Raw genomic sequence first — 21,415 nt, 5'->3', positions numbered from 1 at the left:
CAACACTAAGGGCAATTTTGGACACTAAGGGCAATTTAGAATGGCCAATCCACCTAACCTGCACATCTTTGGACTGTGGGAGGAAACCGGAGCACCCGGAGGAAACCCACGCAGACACGGGGAGGATGTGCAGACTCCGCACAGACAGTAACCCAAGCCGGAATCGAACCTGGGACCCTGGCGCTGTGAAGCAATTGTGCTAACCACAATGCTACCGTGCTGCCCGGTATTAAAACTCGGGATTAAAACAGTTGACACGATAGAGTGAGAGAGAGAGAGAGAGAGAGTAAAATATATTTCCCATGGTGGCAGGCCAGAACAGATATATTAAAATTAAACGCAGGTCATTCAGGGGTTATGTCAGGAAGCAGACCTCCCACAAGGGGAAGTGAAAATCTTGAACTCTCTCCCCCCACCCCTGCACAAAAAAGCCGTGGAGAGTCATATAGATTTTTGTTTGTTAAGGATATTAAGGCATATGAAAGCAATGCAGGCAAACGGAATTAAGATATCAATCAGCCACGGTCTTATTAAATGATAGAATAGGCTTGAGGGGGCTGAATGGTCAACTCCCATTCCGTAGAAACCTGTTAAAATCTCAGTGGACATCAGAGTGCCCTTATATTTGGTGAGTTATCTCAGTGTGTGTTACGGGTGAGGACCACACACTTAACCAGAAATGGTGGGCTCGCTGCCTGATATTCTCAATCAATTCAAGAGTATAGTTAGATCATACAGCCTTTCGTCACAAGGAGTTTTGTCAAATGGAGCGAAAGGATGGTTAATCTGTAACTTTTCTTTAACTGTGTTGTTTTGGGAACTTATTCATGGGGTTTCAGTTCATTATGAAATATACAGAGGTAACTGTGCGATGCTACATTTCTGGCACAATGCCTGACCAAGGGGGGGCTACAGATCAGAGGTTGAGCCCCTGGACCAGTTCTCTGGCTGTGTTCGCTAGTATCCAGACCTTGTGCCGATAACAGCAGCTCACCAGCATGAACCCCCGAGGTATGTCCAAAAATGAAGAAACTCAAGCGACATTTTATGCCGATCTCACTCACACGGAAACATATTTCACTCTCCCTACGGCCTGCGTTAGTCAGCAGTGAGAGTACTGCCAGTTTTACTTCTGGGCTGTGGTCACTGCTGCACCTTTCATAATTTCTGCCTTTGATATGCTTCCAGTCTTTATCACTCCAAATCAATATTCTGCCTTTCCACGGCCAATGTAAACAGATCGTAAAGCTGAAAGCTTCAAATTAAATTATTTCAAAATGCTAAGAATTCGTATGGCACTCTGAGAACATTACTGCCAGTGAAGAGCAACCATTGTTGAGGAAGCCAATTTGGTCCCATAATGCAGCATTGGGATAGTTGACACGATAATCTGTTTTTAATATTGGTTGGTCATCGGAATAAAAAGCGTCTAGGACAGCTGCAGACTTGCCCACTTTTCTTTGAAAACTGCCATGGGGTGTTTGAAGCATTAAGGGGAGGAGCTTGATACCAATCATTCAAAATGTGTCCATCTAGCAGCATCACACTTTGAGCCCAAATGCCTGACCGACGAGGCAGAGCTGTGGCAAGGAAGGAAAGAAAAGGAGGCAAATCCTGCACTGCGGATCCCACTGCCCGATGGGATGCCCTGCTCCACGTGTCCAAAGATCTGCAAAGATCGACAATTGGCCTGCTCAGTCACACGAAGGGCCACGGCAGAAATCCGCGGCCCTGAGGAGATGCCATCCTCGAATCAAGGGACAGCTGACATGATCTTTGTACAGCCGGCTCCTCGGTTTAACCTCTCAAACAGAAGTTGGCAACTCTTCACAGTGTAGCAACCCTGCAATACAGCGCTGGGTTGTCAGCTTATAAATGGCGTGTTCAAGTCTCTGGGGAGGGGGCAATTTGAACCCATGACCTAATGACTCAGATGTAATAGTGCAACTACCAGGCGACAACTGACAGCTTTGAAATGCAGTGGGTAAGAATCACTATATTTAACAACACTGATGTCGTGGGCACTTCCTATAGACTTTTTCTGAATATCGCTGGAGACATTTCTGGCCGTGTAAGTGTGAGTAAATAGGGCTGTTACTTTTTAATCCACATTAATGTTTAATATTAAAATGATTTCCAACAAAATGACGTCAAGTCCATACCAGTGCCTGTCCCCACATGAATACCCTTTCAAGTTTCAACTGGACAGGCTCCAACATCACAGGCAGCAAGCAGAGAGCAGTACTCATTGTTCCACACATGGTTACTGAGTAAAATAAGTCAAACTATTACAGCATAGTGTAACGTTTATTTTTGTTCTCTTAAGTTGTCCTCGTATTTTAGTCTTTTCAGGCCTCTTTGGCCAAGTTCTATCACCCAGCCAAGATAAAAGAAACCTCACCCCTCTGACTGCCCTCTCCCTCCCCCCTTTCCTTCCCCCATTCTCCCCAACTCTTTTGACAAATCAACCACCAGCATCAGTTGGAAGAGGGCCCAGGGAAACTCCATTTCAGTCTCTGTGGAACGTAGCTAAACCCATGCATCGAGCGCAAATTTAATTCTTGGCAAGTGGTGAGCTTTGAACAAGTTAAAATCTCACCCATTGACTCCCCTCAGTTACGTGCTGGCCGAGATAAGGACTTTTGGGAAGAATAGATGATTAAATGAGGAGGCTTATTCAACCCATCCGCGATGATTCATTCAGAAAAACCTTACAATGCCCTCAACGCCATAATCATTCGTTTTTTGTCATGAAAGTTATTTGAGAATGTTTGCCCCCATTACATGACCCGATAATCTATTCCACATCCTGTTAGTTCTTTGTTTTAAGAAGGTTATCCTGACACCATTCTTAACATAGAATAGAATCCCTACAGTGCAGAAGGAGGCCCATTTCGCCCATCGGGTCAGCACTGACCCTTAGAAAGACCACCATACCTAAGCCCAATCCCTCACCTTATCCTTGTAACCCCACCAAACCTTTGGACATTTAGGGGCAATTTATAATGGCCAATCCACCTAGCATGCATATCTTTGGACCGTTAGAGGAAACCGGAGCACCCGGAGGAAACCCACGCAGACAGGGGGAGAACGTACAAACTCCACACAGGCAGTAACCCGAGGCTGGAATCGAACCCGGGTCCCTGACGCTATGAGGCAACAGTGCTAACCACTGTGCCACCATGCCACCCTAAAAGCTGGAGTCTGGACAGGATAGATAGGGAAAACCTGTTCCCATTGATGGAAGGATTGAGAACCAGATTGAAGTTCATCGGTAAAAGAAATAATGGCGACACAGGAAAGGCTTGTTGGCACAATGAGTGTTTGCGATCTGGAATGCACTGCCTGAGATTGTGGTGGAGGCAGATTCAATTGAGGCATTCAAGAGTGAATTGGATTGTTATCTGAAAAGGACGAATGAGCAGGGTTTTGGGGAGGAAGATGGAGCTGAGTGAATTGCTCATTCAGAGAGCTGGCGCAAACAAGATAGGCTGAATGGCCTCCTTCTGCGCTATACCAGTTCTGTGATTCTGCAAACCTTGCCCTATTCCAGTTTGAACCCGGGTTCTACAGTCAATGGTTTAATTTGAGACAGTGAGGTAGATCCCTTTCTGTTTACTTTGCTTTATTATCTTATATCTCCACAAGGTCACCAATGAATTTCACCTTTCCAGGTTGAAAGTAGTTGTGGAATTTTGAAATCTCTTGCTTGAGGGAAATGTTGTGTTGGTGAGCTGAGAATGGTGGTGTGCGAGTTAGAAGCTGTTCCTGCTGGAGAGATACACAACACAATATTTCCAAAGGCTGACAGCTATAGGGCTGTCTTCCTTCGTCAGGAGCTTATGCATCTTTGAATAGGCAAACCGAGATACAGCATTGGATCTTGACTGCCATTTTGGACTAAACTGAGCCATTCAGACTCTGCTGTTCCAGCGGCAGCCTGGACAAACCACAGCCCAGAAGCCAAGTCTCAATGTATATATCTGGAGGCTGGAAGGGGCAGAGAACTTCGCCAGGTTCTACAGAAATTGCCTGGGCCACTCCGCAATCCCCAACCCTCCGCCACATAGCCACTTCCTCAGAATGGACCCCTCCTCAGAACGGCCTTCCACTGGGCTTGGAGGCTGGCTGAGTCGCAGATGCCCCAAGACAATAATCAGTCTGAGTCAGTGGAGAGCCCAAGTCCGTGGCAGCACCAAGTTAGTGGGCATTCCCGAGGCAGTGGGCAGCACAGAGATGGTGGACAATCCTCAGGTGATAGGCAGTCCGGAGTTGGGGGGTTCTCCCGAGCCAGAAGTAATTCCCGTGATGGTGGTGATGTGTTGGGTGTTCTGGCTCCGTGAAACACATACAGGCCACCAACACTTAAAATAGTGCAACACTATTTTATTAAGTTAGAAACTGTTGAACATACTTTCACTGTGGGTTAACACTATGTTAGATTAAACTAAAGACCTATGCCTGTCCGAACCAGTCTATGCACTCAGCACACGGTGAGGATCTGTGCTACAAGCTGTAAGCTCTGTCCTTGTAGGAGGCTGCATCCCGAATGAGCGGGAACTCTGATGCCCCCTGTCTTTACAGTTAGTGTGCTCTAACTGGTGATTGGCTGCGGTGTTGTGTGTGTTGATTGGTCCCAATGTGTGTCCATCAGTGTGTGTGTATCTGCACCATGATATACTGGTGTATCTCATGGCATCTCCCCTTTTATAAAAGAATGTATGTGCGTGGCAATAAATAATGTGTGGTGAGAATGTTCCTAACTACGTGTGGGGTGCGAAGACATATTTACAGGACTACGTACATGAGAACTAAGCTATTTACATGGGAAGGTGCCTGGTGCAGAGAAGCAGTATGCAACAAGAATAACGAGACCAACACTATATACAAACCAGGGAAACGATCAAACAAAGCAACAAAACAATTCAGAGAGTCTATAAGTCCGCAAAGTTCATAAATTAAGTCTCTGAGGTGGGCGACGAATTCTGGTTGACCGCCTCAAGGGTGGGTCGAGAGCCGCCGGTTCAGGAGCGGGCTGGACTGCGTCAGAGTCAGGGGGCTGCAGAGTGACAGGGAGCTCTGCATAGTCCGTGGCAGGATCAGCAGGAGGGTGAGGCGACAGTGGAGGATCACGTGGCAAGCGTGGAACGAGACGAAGGGCGCGTCGATTGCGGCGCAGAATAAAGCCATCCGGTCGATGAACCAGGAACGAGCGGGGGGGGCCACCTGCTGAAGTCAACAGTGGTCGCAGACCAGCCCCCATCCGGAAGATGGACACGGACGTTGTCATTTGGGGCCAAAGCAGGGAGATCAGCTGCATGGGAGTCATGAGCCGCCTTGTGCTGTGCATGAAACAGCTGCATCCGGCGAAGGACCAGAACGTGGTCGAGGTCTGGGACATGGATGGACGGCACCGGCGTCCTCAGGGTACGACCCATGAGTAACTGGGCTGGCGACAGGCCAGTGGACAGCGGGGCGGAGCGATAGGCCAGCAAGGCAAGTGGAAATCGGACCCAGCATCGGCAGCCATGCATAGGAGCCGTTTGACTATATGGACTCCCTTCTCCGCTTTGCCGTTGGATTGGGGGTACAGGGGACTGGATGTCACATGGGTAAAATTGTACCGCCTGGCAAAGTTGGACCATTCCTGGCTGGCGAATCAGGGGCCATTGTCCGACATAACCGTGAGCGGGATGCCGTGTCGAGCAAATGTTTCTTTACATGCACGAATGACGGCAGACTTGGTGATGTCGTGCAACCGTATTACCTCCGGGTAATTTGAAAAGTAGTCCACGATCAGGACATAGTCTCTACCCAGCGCGTGGAACAGGTCGATGCCCACCTTGGTCCATGGTGACGTGACCAACTCATGGGGCTGCAGGGTCTCAAGTGGTTGGGCCGGCTGGAAGCACTGACAAGTGGGGCAGTTGAGCACTGTGTTGGCGATGTCGTCATTAATGCCGGGCCAGTACACTGCCTCTCGGGCCCGTCGGCGGCACTTTCCCACGCCAAGGTGGCCCTCGTGTAGTTGTTCCAGGACAAGCTGGCGCATGCTATGCGGGATGACAATGGGTTCCGGTTTTAGAAGAACCCCGTCTACTACCGCCAGATCATCTCTGACATTATAGAACTGAGGGCATTGGCCTTTGAGCCACCCGTCCGTTAGGTGGCACATGACACGCTGTAGCAAGGGGTCAGCCGCCGTCTCGCGGCGAATTTGGACGAGGCGTTCATCCGTGGCAGGTAGATTGGAGGCCGCGAATGCCACACAGGCGTCAACCTGGCAGACATATCCCACTGGGTCACATGGAATGCTGACTGCCCAGGAGAGAGCGTCAGCAATGATGAGGTCTTTGCCTGGGGTGTATACCAGCTGGAAGTCATACCGCCGGAGCTTGAGAAGAATACGCTGGAGGCGAGGCGTCATATCGTTCAAGTCTTTCTGTATTATATTGACCAGCGGGCGATGGTCGGTCTCGACGGTGAATTGAGGAAGTCCGTAGACATAATCATGAAACTTAACCACACCGGTCAGAAGGCCCAGGCACTCCTTTTCTATCTACGCAGAGCGCTGCTCCGTGGGGGTCATCGCATGTGACGCATATGCAACGGGGGCCCATGATGAGGCCTCACCACATTGAAGGAGCACTGCCCCAATGTCGGATTGACTGGCATCGGTCGAAATTTTGATCTCCTTTGCTGGATCAAAGAAAGCTAAGACCGGGGCCGTGGTCAGTTTTGCTTTGAGTTCTCTCCATTCGCACTCGTGGGGAGGGAGCCATTGGAAGTCTGTCGTCTTCCTTACCAGGGGCGGGATTCTCCGCAAACGGCGCGATGTCCCCTACCCGCCGCCAAAAACGTCGCGGACCAGTCCGGCGTCGGGCCGCCCCAAAGGTGCGGAATTCTCCGCATCTTTAGGGGCCAAGCCCTCACCTTGAGGGGCTAGGCCTGCGCCGGAGCGGTTTCCGCTCTGCCGGCTGGCGGGAAAGGCCTTTGGCGCCACGCCAGCCGGCGCCGAAAGGACTTCGCCGCGCATGCTCAGGGGAGGGGGTCTCTTCCGCCTCCACCATAGTGAAGACCAAGGCGAAGGCGGAAGAAAAAGAGTGCCCCCACGGCACAGGTACGCCCGTGGATCGGTGGGCCCCGATCGCAGGCCAGGCCACCGTAGGGGCACCCCCTGGGGCCAGATCGCCCCGCGCCCCCCCCCAGGAACCCGGAGCCTGCCCGCGCAGCCTTGTCCCGCCGTTCAAAAGGAGGTCTAATCCACGCCGGCTGGCGAGGGTTGACAGCGGCGGGACTTCGGCCCATCACGGGCCGGAGAATCGCCGGGGGTGGGCCTGCCGACCGGCACGATTCCCACCCCTGCCGAATCTCTGGTGGCGGAGAATTCGGGACACGCAGTGGACGGGATTCACGCCAGCCGCCGGCGATTCTCCGACCGTGGTATGAGAGGCGAGGTTAGGGATACATTTCCCTAACAAATTGACCATGCCCAGAAATCGGAGGACTGCCTTCTTGTCCTCTGGTGTTTTCATAGCTGTGATGGCAGCTACCTTGTCCGCGTCCGGCTGCACACCCAATTGGGAGATGTGGTCCCCGAGGAACATGAGTTCCGTCTGACCAAAAGAGCATTTGGCCCTGTTGAGGCGGAGGTTATGCTCATGTATACGTCTGAATACGCGCTGGAGGCGACTAACATGCTCCTGCGGGGTGGTGGACCAAATGATTATGTCATCGACATAGACGCGAACACCTTCAATGCCTTCCATCATTTGTTCCATAATCCTATGGAACACATCTGATGCAGATATGATCCCAAACGGCATCCTGTTATAACAATATCTGCCAAAGGGGGTATTAAATGTGCAAAGTTTCCTGCTGGATTTATCGAGCTGGATTTGCCAGAATCCTTTTGAGGCGTCGAGTTTGGTGAAGAGCTTGGCGCGAGCCATCTCACATGTGAGCTCTTCGCGCTTGGGAATTGGATAATGCTCCCTCATGATATTGCGATTTAGATCCTTGGGATCAATGCAAATTCTCAATTCGCCGGAAGGCTTTTTTACACATACCATGGAACTGACCCAGTTGGTCGGTTCCGTGACTTTGGAAATCACTCCTTGGTTCTGGAGGTCCTGCAGCTGCTGCTTGAGGCGGTCCTTAAGAGGTGCTGGGACCCTGTGAGGTGCGTGCACCACAGGCGTGGCATTCTGTTTCAATAAAATCTTGTAGGTGTACGGGAGCGTGCCCATGCCCTCGAAGTCTTCGTGGTATTGGTTGATAATGGCATCGAGCTGTGTCCTGAAGTCGGTGTCCTGAAAGGCAGATGCGTCAGCAGGAGAGAGAGAGTGAACTCTCTGAACTAGGTTCAACATCTTGCATGCCTGCGCGTCAAGCAGGGAGGTTTTCGAGGAGCCCACGATTTCAAATGGAAGGATGGCTTTGCGTGACTTGTGCGTCACTTCGAGCTGACACGAGCCGCTGGCAGCAATGGTATTGCCATTATAATCTAATAGCTGGCAGGCTGATGGGAAGATGGCTGGTTTGACACAAAGGCTTTGGAGGTCAGACCGCGCAATGAGATTGGCGGAGGCACCAGTGTCCAGACGGAATCGTATTTGGGACCGGTTGACCGTCAGGGTGGCACACTACTCATCGTCTGGATCGATGCTGTATACCGATAGAGGCTGGATTCTTTGCTTCGGGGACACCCTGTTCTTTGTAACGATACCAATTCGAAAAGGTGTCTTCGGGTCCTCGGTGTCAATATCGGGAAGTAGGTCCGCATCGGACTCGGTGACCGTGGGTTGAATGGCCCGGAAATTCCTGCGAGTCTGGCCGGAGCGATACGAATTGGCAGGCCGAGCTGATCTGCATAAAACAGCATAGTGTCCAAGTTTGCCACATCTCAGGCGATTGTCGGGATTTGGCAGGGCATTGCCGATTTGAATGGGCGGAGCCACAGTTGCCGCACGTTGTAGCGTCAGTACGTTGGCTGCACCACCGCCTATGCGCGGTGCGGCCAGATGTGGTGTGCGCCTGCGCAATACGTTCGTCAACGTCGCCGTTCCCTCGTTCGGTGCACACAAGCGCGGGAGTCCGCGAAAAGCGCGCAAAATGGCCGCTCTCATCCAGGTTGAGGCCCTGGAGTTGCTCGATTGCTTGGACCCGTTCTGCCTCGTGGGGACCTTGCTGCGCCGTTTCAGCCGCTTAGATGTGGGAATACCGACTAGTGGCGTGTTCGTGTAGCACGCAGGCCTCGATGGCGGTCGCTTGGGTGAGCTGCTATACCTTGAGGAGCTGCTGGCATAGGGGGTCCGACTGAACACTGAAAACGATCTGGTCGCGTATCATGGAGTCGGAGGTGGGCCTGTAATTACAGGACTGCGCAAGGATGCGGAGGTGGGTGAGAAAGGACTGGAAAGGTTCATCCATACCCTGTAAACGCTGTTGGAATACATAGCGCTCGAAACTTTCATTCACCTCCATGCTGCAGTGAGTGTCAAACTTGAGGACCATCTTGAATTTTGATTTATCTTCATCATCAGCAAAGGTGAGAGAATTGAAAATGTGAATGGCATGTTCCCCGGCCGTGGATAGGAAGAGACCGATCTTCTTGGTGTCTGAGGCATCTTCCCGGTCTGTGGCTTCCAGGTCGAGCTGGAAGCGTTGTTTGAATATATTCCAGTTGGCCCCCAGGTTACTGGTGATGCGGAGCGGCGGCGGCGGGCGGACGCTGTCCATTTTGCAGGATGACTGTATGCTGGTGGAAGGCAGATCACTTGCAGGTAGGTCTAAGAAGTTCTAATATCCCTCAACTCCTGGTATCATGTTGTGTTGGGTGCTCTGGATCCGTGGAACACATCCAGGCCACCAACACTTAAAACAGTGCAACACTATTTTATTAAGTTAGAAACTGTTGAACATACTTTCACTGTGGGTTAACACGATGTTAGATTAAACTAAAGACCTATGCCTGTCCTAACCAGTCTATGCACTCAGCACATGGTGAGGATATGTGCTGTAAGCTGTGAGCTCTGTCCTTGTAGGAGGCTGCATCCCGAATGAGCGGGAACTCTGATGCCCCCTGTCTTTATAGTGAGTGTGCTCTAACTGGTGATTGGCTGCAGTGTTGTGTGTGTTGATTGGTCTCACTGTGTGTCCATCAGTGTGTGTGTATCTGCACCATGATATACTGGTGTATATCATGACAGGTGGGAAGCCCCAAGCAGGCAGGTAATCCTGAGATGATGTGAGTCAGGAGGTGAGTTGCTTCCTAAGAATTCCCAGTCTCTGACCTGCTCTTGCATGACCCAGAATTTATAGCCACATTAAGAGACGGTTTGTAACTGAGGTTGAATTAGATGAAAGACGCAAACAAAGACACGAGGATTGGGAAAAGGGTCAGAAACCTGAAGATCTAGAAGAGTGTCCTGAGCAGGTTTAGGATCCTAAATGAGGGGCAGCACGGTAGCATTGTGGATAGCACAATTGCTTCACAGCTCCAGGGTCCCAGGTTCGATTCCGGCTTGGGTCACTGTCTGTGCGGAGTCTGCACATCCTCCCCGTGTGTGCGTGGGTTTCCTCCGGGTGCTCCGGTTTCCTCCCACAGTCCAAAGATGTGCAGGTTAGGTGGATTGGCCATGATAAATTGCCCATAGTGTCCAAAATTGCCCTTAGTGTTGGGTGGGGTTACTGGGTTATGGGGATAGGAGGTATTGACCTTGGGTAGGGTGCTCGTTCCAAGAGCTGGTGCAGACTCGATGGGCCGAATGGCCTCCTTCTGCACTGTACATTCTATGAAATCATTATTTGAAAGGCTTCAAGAGCAGAAAGATAAGAAGCAAGCTTATCCAGTTGTGTTTCTCGTAAATGGTAACCCCCATGATGTTGATATTGGGGGATTCAGCGATGGCAATGTCATTGAATGTCAAGGGGAGATGGTTAGATTCTCTCTTGTTGGAGATGGTCATTGTCTGACACTTATGTGGTGTGCATGTTACTAACCACTTATCAGCTCAAGCCTGGATATTGTCCAGGTCTTGCTACATTTGGACAAGGACTGCTTCAGAATCTGAAGAGTTATGATTGGTGCTGAACATTGTACAATCATCAGCGAACATCACAATTTTGACCTTATCATGGAGGGAAGGTTATGGATGAAGCAGCTGAAAATGGTTGGTCCTAGGACACTACGCTGAAGAACTCCTGCGGTGATGTTCTGGGAGTGAAATGATTGGCCTCCAAAAAACACAAACACCTTCCTTTGTACTACGTTTGAATCTAACCAGCAGAGACTTTTTCTCCTTGACTCCCATTGACTTAAATTTTGCCAAGGCTCTTTGAAAACACACAGGGTCTAATTCTGCCTTGATGTCAAGGGAAGTCACTCTCACCTCTGAAATTTAGCTCTTTTGTCCATGTTTAAACCAAGGCTGTGGTAAGGTCTACATCAAAAGGAACATTACGCAAAAGCTAGAGATGAAAACCTACCCAGAATCTGGCTTCACTCATTTCTGGACCAGACTGATCCCGGATTCTCCACCACCTCCTCAGATTCCATCAAACTGACAGACCCCACATGACAATATTTCCTTCTTACTGGTGATCATACTCAAGCTTCTGCTCCCAGGGTGGGCCTCCAATGGACCTCAAATTTCTCACATCCAATTTCCCCTCATCGCCACAGTCCCTTCAACCGCCTTTCCAGGGCTATTAGCAAGCAAGAGACAATACTTTTCACTGTATACTGTTATGGACAAGGCTTTTCAGAACCCCAAAATGTATCATGGAGTTCAACCAACCTCTCCCTTTAATGGATTTGTTGCTTTGCCGAGCACACGGCTTGTTCCCTAGGTGTGCGATTACAATTATGGACACGTGGGTTTTTAAACACAAAACACTGTTTATTCCATGAACTCAACTTAACATCTTAAATAAACATTGGATCTCTTAACACCCCTTACTTCAAAGACAACTCAGAAAATATTGCAACAGTAAATAATTCCTTAAAATGTTCCTTCAAATTTCCAAGAGACTTAACACCTTTAAACAGTATTACATCAAGTTAAAGGATAGATATATATTTTCTGTAGAATGGCAGAGACTGTTGCAAACTGGCTTTCTACTTTTAAACTGCTCTCAGCAAAACCAGCCAGGCACTTTTTAGCTGCTCTCAGCAAAACCAAACTGCAAACCTTTCAGCTCTCTGGAAACACACAGACACTGCTTTTAAACTGAAACTAAAAACCTGCAAAAACCAAACTGCAAAATGGCTGACCTAAAGCCCAGCCCCACCCACTCTCTGACATCACTGTTTTCTTAAAGGTACATTGCTTACACATCCATTTCTTAAAGGCACTCATGCATGACACCTTCCCCCAAGAAAAAAAAATAAACCATCAACTTCAAGATGGTTTCATTTTTCACTTTTGCACCATCCACTAAGAAATGTACACAGTGTACACACCTTTTCGTTTTTAAAAAAAAACAACGCATGCAAACAGGTATAATAATATAGTCCATTTTTCTTTGTTCTTCTTCCTCCAACCGAAATCCTTCTCGATTGACAGTATCTTTGAACAAAGTCTCTGCACGATCCATCCATTCCTCTACTCCTTGGCATTTCTCTTTAGAATCAGATACTTCAGTTCAATCTGACCACAGAGTCCCTTGCAATTCTCCAATAAAGGAGCATTGGTGATCACAGCTTTCAGGCAGTCAAATGCCTGTTGAAAGTCCGCTGTCCCTTGAAACTTTTGACGTTTCTTTAGCAAGTCCATCAGTGGAGTAATCACGCCACAAAACATTGGCACAACTGTTCGATCAAATTCATTCATGTTCGGAGAGAGATCGCATTATTTCCCTTCGTCTTGAGGATAATGGAAACTCCGCAAGGAAAGTGATTCAGGCTTCTTCAAATTCACTTTCGGCTAGGTTTATCACCAAACCCGCCTCCTGAAGTCGATCGAAAACTCCATACGATGTTCTTTCCATGTCTGGAAGTTGGAAATAAAAGCAGATTGTCCCACTTTCTCAATGCAATCCTTCAAACGTGGGATAGGTTAAGAGTCCGTTCTTGTAACTGCATTCACCTTTTTATAGTCCACACACAACCGTTGGGTACCATCTGGTTTAGGTACCATCACTATGGGTGAGCTCCATTGGCTGCAACCCACTTCAAATATGCTATTTGTAAGCATACTCTCAATCTCTCTGTTAACCTGTACCAATTTTAAAGGATTACGTCTATATGGATGTTGTTTGATAGGAACAGCATTTCCCACATCTACATCATGTATAGCCATTTTAGTACTTCCCAATTTATCTCAACAGACTTGCCCATGTGATATCAATAACTCTTCCAGGTCAGTTCGTTTTTCCTCTGGAAGGTAACTTAACAATTCATCCCAATTTTTAAGAACATTCCTCATTTTCCAATTTAATTTGACATATGTCAAATTCATAGTCATCTGGATTTGGTTCGTCACTTTGAGTTAGAATCATTAAAACCTCCTTTTTCTCTCCTTCCTTTTCAAAGTACCGTTTAAGCATATTCACATGGCACACTCAGTGACACTTCCTTCTATCTGGTGTTTTTACCACATAATCCACCTCACTTAATTTCCTTTCAATCTGATACGGTCCACAAAACCTAGCTTTTAAAGGCTCCCCAACCACTGGTAACAACACTAAAACTTTATCCCCACTGGCAAATCTACGAACTTTGGATTTCTTGTCCGCTACCGTTTCATCACATTTTGTGCAACTTTCAAATGTTGTCTAGCCAATTCACCTGCTCTATTTAATCGTTCCCTAAAATTTGACACGTAATCCAAGAGTGTAATTTCCGATTTCTCACTCACCAATTTTTCCTTAATCAATTTAAGTGGTCCTCTTACCTCATGACCAAAAATTAGTTCAAAAGGATTAAATTTGGTAGACTCATTAGGTGCATCCCTAATTGCAAACAATACGAATGGAATTCCTTTCTCCCAATCCTCTGGATAAACTTGACAATACGCCCTCAACATTGTCTTTCATGTCTGATGCCACCTTTCAAACGCTCCCTGTGATTCTGGTTGGTGTGCAGTTGATTTAAATTGTTTTATTTCTGAGCTATCCATAACTTCTTTGAATAACTTTGAAGTAAAATTTGTTCCTTGATCCGATTGAATTTCTGTGGGTAGTCCATATCTAGTAAAGAATTTAAGTAACTCCTCCACAATCCTTTTAGCCGTAATATTACGTACTGGAATGGCCTCTGGAAACCAAGTAGACACATCCATTACAGTCAAAAGATATTGATTCCCACTTTTTGTTTTAGGAAGCGGTCCTACACAATCGATTAGGACCCTTGTAAAAGGTTCCTCAAATGCTGGAATGGGTATTAGGGGCGCTGGTTTTATCACTGTTTGAGGTTTCCCTATCACTTGACATGTATGACATGATTGACAAAATTTAACTACATCTTTATGTAATCCAGGCCAATAAAAATGTTTCTGGATTTTAGCTTGAGTTTTCCTTATTCCCAAATGACCACCCACTGGTACCTCATGTGCAACTCGCAACACCTCCTTTCTATACCCTACCGGCAATACTACTTGATGATCTTCTGCCCACTTTTCATCCGCCTGCATATGTACAGGTCTCCATTTTCTCATCAAGACATCATTTTACGTTAATAACACTCTGGTATACTCTCAGATTCCTCTTCCGTATATGCTTTCTGATATATCCGTTTTATTTCTACATCTTTGTGTTGTAACTCCACCAATTTTCCTGAACTAAAAATATCCGCCTCATCCTCCACCTGTTCTTGTTCTTTTTCAACCATCTGATCAAAAATCGTTTCTGATAATTGCACTTCAACTTCATCTTCACTCCTTGATTTCTCCTCTTGTCTTAACCTGTGACTTTGCGACCTTGTTACTACTCAATCCGGAAAAATCCCAGGATATTTGTCCTTCAACACTTCAGTTGTCTGATTTTCCACTGGCTTATCAGCCACAGTAGGCATCACTCCCACCTGCGATCCAGCTATATCATCACCCAAGATAAACTGTGTTCCTGGACAAGATAGTTTATCTATTACTCCTACTACCACTTCACCACTCTTCACTGGACTTTCCAACCTTACCTTATATAACGGAACGCTACTCCTCTCACCCTGAATTTCACATATCGCCACCTTTTCTGGCAACATTCTTCCCAAACTACAGAATTCCTCATCTCTTATCATTAAAGATTGACTAGCCCCTGTATCTCTTAAAATTGTGACTTCTTTACCTGCTCCTCCTGATACACATGAGTAAACTTCACCCACACAAGTAAATTCTTTGAAGACATCTGGCACCTTCTCAACAATTACTTCTTGAACAGGCTGTACAATCATTTGCACCTCCTTCGCTTCCCTTGGGCTTTCCTTTACCACTCTAACAAACCCCACTGTCTTATCCTGTTTTACCACATCAGCCTTCCCAGTGCTTTTCTTCAACCACCAACACTGTGACTTTACATGGCCTAGTTTATTACAGTGAAAACATCTGAAACTTTTCATTTATTTTCCACCCTCCTGGATTTCTTTTTTAATCTGAGGTATACTCTCTTTATTGTCTCCCATCAGATCACCTTTACCTTTACCACTTTATTTCTCATGTCCCCAGTTTCTATCCCTCACAGGCTGAAACTGATGTCGGAAACCAATCTTTGATTTATGAACTAATTCATAATCATCTGCCATTTCCGCTGCTAATCTCGCAGTTTTAACCCTCTGTTCTTCCACATGAGTTCTCACTACATCAGGAATTGCATTTTTAAACTCCTCCAAAAGTATAATTTCTCTGAGAGTTTCATACATTTGGTCTATTTTCAAAGCCCTTATCCACCTATCAAAATTACTCTGTTTGAGCCTTTCAAACTTCATGTATGTTTGACCAAATTCTTTCCTCAAATTTCTAAACCTTTGTCTGTAAGCTTCAGGCACTAGCTCATATGCACTTAAGATGGATTTCTTCACCTCCTCATACGTTCCAGATACCTCCTCCGGTAGTGATGCAAACATTTCACCAGCTCTACCTACCAGCTTTGTTTGAATCAGTAACACCCACATGTCCTGTGGCCATTTCATTTGTTTAACTACCTTCTCAAATGAAATGAAAAAGGCTTCCACTTCCTTCTCAAACCTTGGCAATGCTTGGACATATTTAAATAGATTCCCACCAAGCCTTCGACTATGACGCTCTTTCTCACTATCCTCATCACTATCATCCAACTGTACGTTTCCCTTTACGTCTGCCAATTTTAACTGATTGTCATATTTCATGTTCATTTTCTGCAGTTCAAACTCCCTCTCTTTATCTTTTTGTTCTGCTAGGGCTATTCTTTCTTTTCTCCTTTCTTCTCTCTCCTTTTCTTTTTCCTCTCTCTCTCTCTTTCTCTTTTTTTTCCCTCTCTCTCTCTTGCTCTTTCCTTTCTCTCACTCTCATATTCCAGCCGCTTTAATTCTTTCTGATGTTCCATTTGTTTAATTTGCAACTGAATTTTTGCCATTTCCAATGAGTCAAACTCTATCTCAAGCAACTTTAAATGCTTAACCACCGCCATAATTACCTCATCTTTTCGCATTTTGTCAGGTAATGTTAACTGCAATGTTCTTGCCAAATCTAACAGTCTGCGTTTTGTTTCTGCCCGTAAAGTACTAAGTGTGACATTCTCCACCCCCAAAAATTTCTGAGCCTCTGAAAGAGCCATTGTTCACAACACTCTCCCCACTTAAACTAAAATACCACACCGGAAAAGCAACAATCCTTCACTGTCTTTAAGTTCACAAAAGCCAATCCAATAGATGGACTTTTATCCCGGACGAGCCCCCAATTGTGATGGGCGAGGTTTTTCAGAACCCCAAAATGTATCATGGAGTTCACCCAACTCCCACCTTTAATGGATTTGTTGCTTTTCCGAGCACACAGCTTTTTCCCTAGGTGTGCGATTACAATTATGGACACGTGGGTTTTTAAACACAAAACACTGTTTTTTCCATGAACTCAACTTAACATCCTAAATAAACATTGGATCTCTTAACACCCCTTACTTCAACGATAACTCAGAAAATATTGCAACAGTAAATAATTCCTCAAAAAAATGTTCCTTCAAACTTCCAAGATACTTAACACCTTTAAACGGTATCACATCAGGTTAAAGGATATATATTTTTTTCTGTAGAATGGCAGAGACTGTTGCAAACTGGCTTTCTACTTTTAAACTGCTCTCAGCAAAACCAGCCAGGCACTTTTTAGCTGCTCTCAGCAAAACCAAACTTCAAAACTTTCAGCTCACTGGAAACACACAGACACTGCTTTTAAACTGAAACTAAAAACCTGCAAAAACCAAACTTCAAAATGGCTGACCTAAAGCCCAGCCCCACCCACTCTCTGACATCACTGTTTTCTTAAAGGTACATTGCTTACACATCCATTTCTTAAAGGCACTCTTGCATGACAATACTAATACATGTGACAATAATATATCAAATCAAATCAAATCAAAATCTAATAGCCAGAACTCTGAAAGAAAAATAGTGCGGATGCTGGAAATCTGAAGAAAAATAACAAAACTTCTGGGAATAGTCAGCAGGTCAGGCAGCATCTGTGGAGCGAGAAACAGAGTTCTGATGAAAGGTCACAACCGAAAACGTTAACTTTGCTTTTCTCTCTGCTGCCTAACTCGCCTAATTCCGGCATTTCCTGTTCATTTCTCCTCTGCCATTGCCTTTTCCACACTAATCTCATGTTCCATCACAAACAGGTACTTCACGTTGTGTGTCTGCGTTGGTGCCAGCAGATTGCCAGTTGGCTATGTACCCCATCTGATACACCGTTCCAATTTTCCTGTTCTGTTACTTCATCCATTGAGTCTTCTGGATGTTTCTGTTTATCTTTTTCTGCCCAACGACACACACTTACGTTCAGTAATTTTATCTCAATTCAGGGGTTTTGGGACTGTAAGCTGCAGAGGTTAGGGTTAGGTAAGTGACACTGTGCAGGAGAACTGGGGCAGGGTCTGAGGGAACTGGGACAGGATATGGAAGAACTGGGACAGGATCTGGGAGAACTGGGGCAGGGTCTGAGAGAACTAGGACGGGGTTCTGGGAGAACTGGAACAGAATCCGGATGGGCGGCAAGGTGGTGGCATAGTGGTTAGCACTGCTGCCCTACAGTACCAGGGACCTGGTAATTTACATAGAATTTACAGTGTAGAGGGAGGTGATTCGGCCCATCGGGTGTGCACCGGCCCTTGGAAAGAGAACCCTACCTATGCAAGCACCACCGCCCTATCCCCATAACCCAGTAATCCCACCTAACCTTTTTGGACACAAAGGGCAATTTAGCATGGCCAATCCACCTAACCTGCACATCTTTGGACTGTGGAAGGAAACCGGAGCACTGGGAGGAAACCCACGCAGACACGGGAGAACGTGCAGAATCCGCACAGACAGTGACCCAGCCGGGAATCGAACCTGGGATCCTGGAGCTGCGAAGCAACTGTGCTAACCACTGTGCTACCATGCCACCCATTATCCTACCTGTATTTGACCAGGAGCAGTATCCTCCCTTATCTTGTCGGAGCAGCATCATACTTGTATCTGACCAGAACAGCCTCTTACCTGTATCTGATCGGAAACAATGTCCTAAATGTATCTGACTGCGAGTGCCACCCTTCCTGTATCTGATCAGGAGCTGATTCCAACCTGTATCTGACCAGGAGCAGTGTCCTTCCGTATCTGACCAGGAGCAGCGTCCTACCTGTATCTGACCCGGAGCAGTCTCCAACCTGTATCTGAATAGGAGCAATGCCCCTACCTGTATCTGACCGGGGCAGCACCCTTCCTTTATCTGACCAGGAGCAGTCTCCAACCTGTATCTGAATAGGAGCAATGCTCCTACCTGTATCTGACCGGGGCAGCACCCTTCCTTTATCTGACCAGGAGTGGTATCCTACCTGTATTTGACCAGGAACAATATCCTAATTGTATCTGACCAAGAGCCGTATTCTCCCAGTAGCTAACCAAGATCAGAGCATATGTATACATGACCAGGAGCAGTGTTCTACTCTGTCTGACCAGGAGCATTATCCAGGGGCAGTGGCCTACTGTGTCTGGTCAGGAGAAATATCCTACCTGTATCTCACCAGGAGCAATGTCTAACCTGAACCTGACCAGGAGCAGTCTCCAACTTGTATCTGACCAGGAGCAATATCCTACCTTTATCTGACCAGGAGCAGTATCCTCCTGTATCCAACCAGGACCAATATCCTACCGGTATCTGACCAGGTGCTGTATCCTACCTGTATCTTCCCAGGAGCAATATCCTGCCTGTATCTGACCAGGAGCAATGTTTACCTGTATCTGACCAAGAGCAATATCCTATCATTAGCTGACCAGGTTCAGATTCCATGTATATCTGACTGAGAGCAGTGTACCATCATGTCCGACCAGGAGCATTAGCCAATCTGTATCTGAACAGGAGCAATGTCTTCTCCCTATCTGACTAGGAGAAAGGGCTTACCTGTATCTGACCAGGAGTAGTAGCCTACCTGTATCTGGCCAAGAGCAGTATCCCACTTATTTCTGGCCAGGTATCCTACCTTTTCCTGATCAGGAGCAGCATCCTACCTGTGTCTGATCAAGAGCAATACCATACCTGTAACTGACCAGGAGCAGTATCCTATCTGTAACTGACCAGGATCAGCATCCTACCTGCATCTGAACAGGAACAATACCCAACCTGTATCTGACCAGGAGCAATAGCATACCTGTATCTGACCAGGAGTAATGTCTTACCTATAACTGACCAACAGCCATATCCTCCCAGGAGCAGACCAGGATCAGAGGATATCTATATCTGACCGAGAGCAGTGTTCTACCGTATCTAACCAGGAGCAGTATCTTACCTGTATCTGACCAGGAACAATGTCCCACCTGTATCTGTCCAGGAACAATGTCCTACCTGTATCTGACCAGTAGCAGTATCCTACCTGTATCTGACCAGGAGTAATGCCCGTCCTGTGTCTGACCAGGAGCAATATCCGACCTTTATCTGACCAGGAGCAGTATCCTAACCAGGAGCAATATCCTACCAGTATCTGACCAGGAGCAATGTTCTATCTGTGTCTGACCAGGAGTAATGTTCTATCTGTATCTGACCAGGAGCAATGTTCTATCTGTGTCTGACCAGGAGCAACGTTCTATCTGTGTCTGACCAGGAGCAACGTTCTATCTGTGTCTGGCCAAGTGCAATGTTCTATCTGAGTCTGACCAGGAGCAATGTTCTATCTGTGTCTGACCAGGAGCAACGTTCTATCTGTGTCTGACCAGGAGCAACGTTCTATCTGTGTCTGGCCAAGAGCAATGTTCTATCTGAGTCTGACCAGGAGCAATGTTCTATCTGTGTCTGACCAGGAGCAATGTTCGATCTGTGTCTGACCAGGAGCAACGTTCTATCTGTGTCTGACCAGGAGCAACGTTCTATCTGTGTCTGGCCAAGAGCAATGTTCTATCTGAGTCTGACCAGGAGCAATGTTCTATCTGTGTCTGACCAGGAGCAATGTTCGATCTGTGTCTGACCAAGAGCAGTATCCTACTTATATCTGACCAGGAGCAGTACCCATCAGGAAAACTGGGTGGAGTTTGGATGGCGGATGTGCCACGCTCACCAGTATGTGACACTTGTGACTTTTTCCTGTGCATTGCTGCAATGTGTATGCAGGGACAGAACATGTTATGACGCACAGGGGTAATGATAAAGGGAAATTGAGGAAATCAAACCCTTTAGCCAATTGCTTTGGTAGCCCAGTCTGGCAGACTGAATTCAACTTTGGTGCACACTGTAAAAGAGATATACACAGGAAACTGAGGTGGCAAAATAACCAGAATTATTTATAAAGTACCAACATATGCTAACGATTAAACTTAGCCCACTATCTGTGACACCCCTTCCTACAAACGTTGAGCATAGTGTTGAGCACCCGTGATGTTTTTTCAAAGCATTTGCCACAACTATCCCACCCTAATACATCCTTATTTCCCAGTGAAATACAGAGGAAGGAACTTTCCAATTGGGGCCTTGGTTAACATTTGAATAAAATAAACCCTTGATAAGGATCCAGGATTTACAGTTGCAACACACATGCTTGGTAGTTCCTGTCTGAAAGTGATATTAATAAACTCAAAAGTACTGATTCACAACAGCCTTGAGCTTTACACAGTTAATGAGACTTACACAGGAGGTGAGAGTGAGTAATTGTGGCTGTAGATTTCTCTGTTCTTTCCTTACCTTTACACTGTGGAAACAACACACAGTGGAAGAAAGAGGCTAGTGGAAGGTTGCAGGTGCTGCCCCATTCTCTTACTCACAATTTA

This window comes from Scyliorhinus torazame, chromosome 16 (genome assembly GCF_047496885.1).
Source record: "Scyliorhinus torazame isolate Kashiwa2021f chromosome 16, sScyTor2.1, whole genome shotgun sequence".
NCBI classification, from domain to species: domain Eukaryota; kingdom Metazoa; phylum Chordata; class Chondrichthyes; order Carcharhiniformes; family Scyliorhinidae; genus Scyliorhinus; species Scyliorhinus torazame.
The sequence above is the reverse complement of the archived record's forward strand: the minus strand, read 5'-3'. Positions refer to the sequence as shown.